The sequence below is a fragment of the Hylaeus volcanicus genome, chromosome 6, assembly GCF_026283585.1.
Source record: "Hylaeus volcanicus isolate JK05 chromosome 6, UHH_iyHylVolc1.0_haploid, whole genome shotgun sequence".
NCBI classification, from domain to species: Eukaryota; Metazoa; Arthropoda; class Insecta; order Hymenoptera; family Colletidae; genus Hylaeus; species Hylaeus volcanicus.
The window spans coordinates 6,032,705-6,036,339 of NC_071981.1; the positions used below are offsets into that span (position 1 = coordinate 6,032,705).

At 41.0% G+C, this 3,635-nt stretch overlaps 1 protein-coding gene across 9 annotated transcripts in view; it reads right to left on the reverse strand.

Annotated features, from left to right (window-relative positions):
- Positions 1-3,635, reverse strand: part of LOC128878469 (POU domain, class 6, transcription factor 1) — a 280,305-nt gene that overhangs the window by 129,754 nt on the left and 146,916 nt on the right. The window lies entirely within an intron of this gene.

The window sequence follows — 3,635 nt, forward strand, 5'->3', positions numbered from 1 at the left end:
GCTTTGAGATATTAGATCACCTTTGGGTTGAGATGTTGGATCGCTTTCATTTTGAGATGTTGGATCGAGTTTGACTTTGAGATGTTGGATCGCTTTGATTTTGCTATGTTCGGTGCTGACTTACTCATATAATAATTATGTAACTATCCTAATTTGTTTCTTCGAATTAATTTTTACGTTTGTGTTCAAATTTGACAAATCATTCCGTCTAGAGGACAGCAGTCTCACCCTTTCGCTGCCACTCGTATACTCACAGTGTGTCCAACTAATTTGTCACGAGTAACGATACCGAAAGCCACAGTTAATCGACTGAAGTTGAAGCTTAGGTATTCGGTGCCTGGTATTACTCCATTGCTTGAAGTAATAAGTATCGATTCAACGAATTTTCGAAATGAAAAATATCCGTTTCAGAAAGCCCTTTCGTAGAATCGATTACCATTTCCAATACAAACTACTCGATTTTTCAGTTATGTTAGCAGAGTCTGGTTGTAATTACCGCGAATTAAAATGAAAAAATATCCACGGTATTTCGCCGTTTCTTCGTTTATCCGTTCTTTAATTTCGGCGGCTCCGCGCGCTCCGCGTAAACTTTGTTCCCCGTGATCGGAAGTATCCTGTACGTTATTCCTGTCGTCCTCTCCAGCACTCCCCCTCCTCCTTCCTCCCGGAAGCATCCCCTGTGCCTATTACCTATTAACTCTCAGTCCATTATCTATCGCCGCGGTCTCGCAAAGTAACGGTGAATTTGCATAGAGGCGGACAACGCGTTTTTCGCGGAGTAAAAATTGCCCGGACTAATTAAAACGTGTAAGTGGAAATGTATTTTTGCAAAATGAACTTTTTTTTCCGCTCGGCGGGGAAAGGCAGATATGTCAGTGGGGAATATAAATATTATAAATTTCCTCTCGAATATAATACTCGTTTTTTTTTTGTTCCCCCGAGGGGCGAGGCAGCGGCGGGTATGCAGCGGGTTAGAGGGGTTGAAAAACCAGGGGAAAGACTGATAATTTAATGCGTTGGCGCGTGGGATTCCATGTTTTTCGCGTGTTTACTTATTCGTATTATGTTGAAAACCGGCATCGATTTCCATGAAAATTTTTATTCATTTCGAAATGGGACTTTTATTCTATGGAAACAGGCTTCGTTATCGTTGGCGATTAATAAAACGAACGCCACGGACGGGCGAATTTGTGTTTCAATTCAGCGGCTTTGTCTTCGTTAAAAATTATGACGAAGGTGCTCGACATGATAATCATTGGAAACGAGAAAATTGATGCGAAGAAAGGCAGAACTGCTGATTTTAATTGAATGTTGGATGAAATTTAATGTGTTTAATTTAAACATTTGCAATGAGTTAAATATTTCTGTACAATACGTAATTCGAAGAAATATTTTCTGTACAATCAATATTGTTCATTCTTGATCCTCGAATGCATATGTGACAGGAGGTTTGGAATAACATCTTGGAAAATGGATTAGAAAATTGACGTGAACAAAAGAAGGTGTACTGACTTTCTCTAATTGAAAATTGTATTCGATTTAATATATTGGGTTTTTTGAAAAGTCCATGTCGATTTTTGGTAGGTGGTACAGGTCTGCATATGTTAAAATGATTGAACACAAATAACATGTATGCATCCCTTAAAAAGTGGAAAGGTTGTAGAACAAAATGTATTCAATAAACATATGTATATCAAAGTTTGCATGTGCCTTTGAATGTTTTCCAACAATTGCCACGAACTTCCTGGACGAGTTAAAATTATTCTCTGTCCGATCAATTTCCTCCGTTCTCGATCCCATACGAAAATCATGACAAATTCGTCGTCTGTCGATTAGATTTTCGAAAGGCGTTATTAAATCGCGAGTCAGCGCGAGAATCGTCAGAAAATACCTGGAAGATCGCATAATTTCGGAAGTCTTTCAAGCATTAACAATTGTTCCGATCACACGGAGGGTTGCGCAACGTAGTTTCCAGCTCCTAGGCGATTCTCATTCGACTCTAACGGGGGTTGAACAGATAACCTGGTTTTGAAAGGGGCAGCAGATGGGGTGCTGGCCAGTGGCTATCTCAGACTTCCCTCATCTTGTGCCGGTCTACCCACTTCCTCCCTCCCTCCCTTCCTCCCTCTCCGCCGCGCCACCGTTCCTTACGACGAGAGCTACCCTGCTTTATCCGCCCGCTCACCATCCACCCCCATAGTTTCCTGGGAGATCGATTGTTATGCATAGCCTGTATTTGCCCGGCCAGCTCTGTAACCAGCCCCAGAGTCTGGAAACTCGGGGAGTCTGCAAGAAGCCAACGGCCGACTCAACCGATTGACCATCGTCCAGACGGGACCTGGTCGAGACGGCGTCCGAGGGAATAAAAAAAGAAAGCAATCTCAAATGGACAGGGCGAATTAGACCAGTCCACGCGGTTTTAAGGTTTCGATAGACGCGAGGTGATCGATAGTCCTGTTCGTCCTCGAGCCTGGTCGAATTCGGTGATTACTTCACCTGGGGGGTGAAAGAAGTTCTCAGGTGGTGGAAGGTTGAGAGTGAAAGGTGGTAGGCTGTTGGAAACATTTTTTTTTCTTATGTTTGGAGCTGTGGTGAAGATAGGATGGGTTCTAGATTGAGTGGAATCTTTTTTATTTTAATGCTTCAATGTTGAATTCGGTGATTACAACATCTGGGGGGGGGGGGGGGCGAAAAAAATTTTGAGACAGTGGAAGAATGAGGTTAAACGTTGTTATAGTCTTGAAAGAATTTTTTTCTAATATATGTAGCTATAGTGAAGATAATATAGGTTTTAGATTGTGTGGAATCTTTTCCACTTAAATGCTTGAATGCTGAGGTTTAAAAAAATTTTCAGTAGGTGGAATGTTGAGAGTTGGAATATGTTAGAGTCTTCAATAAATTTCTTTCTAATATACACAACTATAATAAAGAAAATATAGATTCTAGATTGCATGGAATCAGTAGAATCTTTCTTATTTAATTCCTCCAAAATTGGACCTACTTCAACAGCAATAAATTGATGGAGGAATTATTATCCAGTAGCAAACATGTTTGATACTTCGTTAAGAAATGTTCGAGAGCAGTCTGTGGTTCGAGTTTCGAGAGCCGAAGCACGGACACCAGAGAGAGGACACTGTCCCTTCCAGGATGTTTATTCTTACATGGAGCGGTCTACGCAGAGCAAACAACGAAATGCAAATCGAGATTATTCCGGCCTGCGCTAGCTGTTAACTTGAATTATTCGAGTCTTAATGATAGCTTAGGTACCAGCCCACTGATCTAAGGGATTAGACCGTGAATATTGCAGAGGCTAATGAACACATGCGAACTGGTCTCTCGTTTCAACTTCTGGAACGAAAGAAATTGCTCATCCACGTTTCTGAATTCATCGAATCGAGAGTCGTTAGGGAAATTCGACTGGTAGGTTTAAAGTTCAGAGTAGCCATTTTGGGGAATTAAATATACTGTTGAGGAGAAGGTTGAGTAGATCACAATTTGGACTTAGAATTCAGAGGTAGATCAGCAATTTCAGATCGGTTTAGTATGACCATAGTGTCATATTCAAAGCTACTATAAAGAACCTCATTTGAAGCTTTCGTGTCACATTCAAAGCTACTTTAAACCTTGCAGTTCAA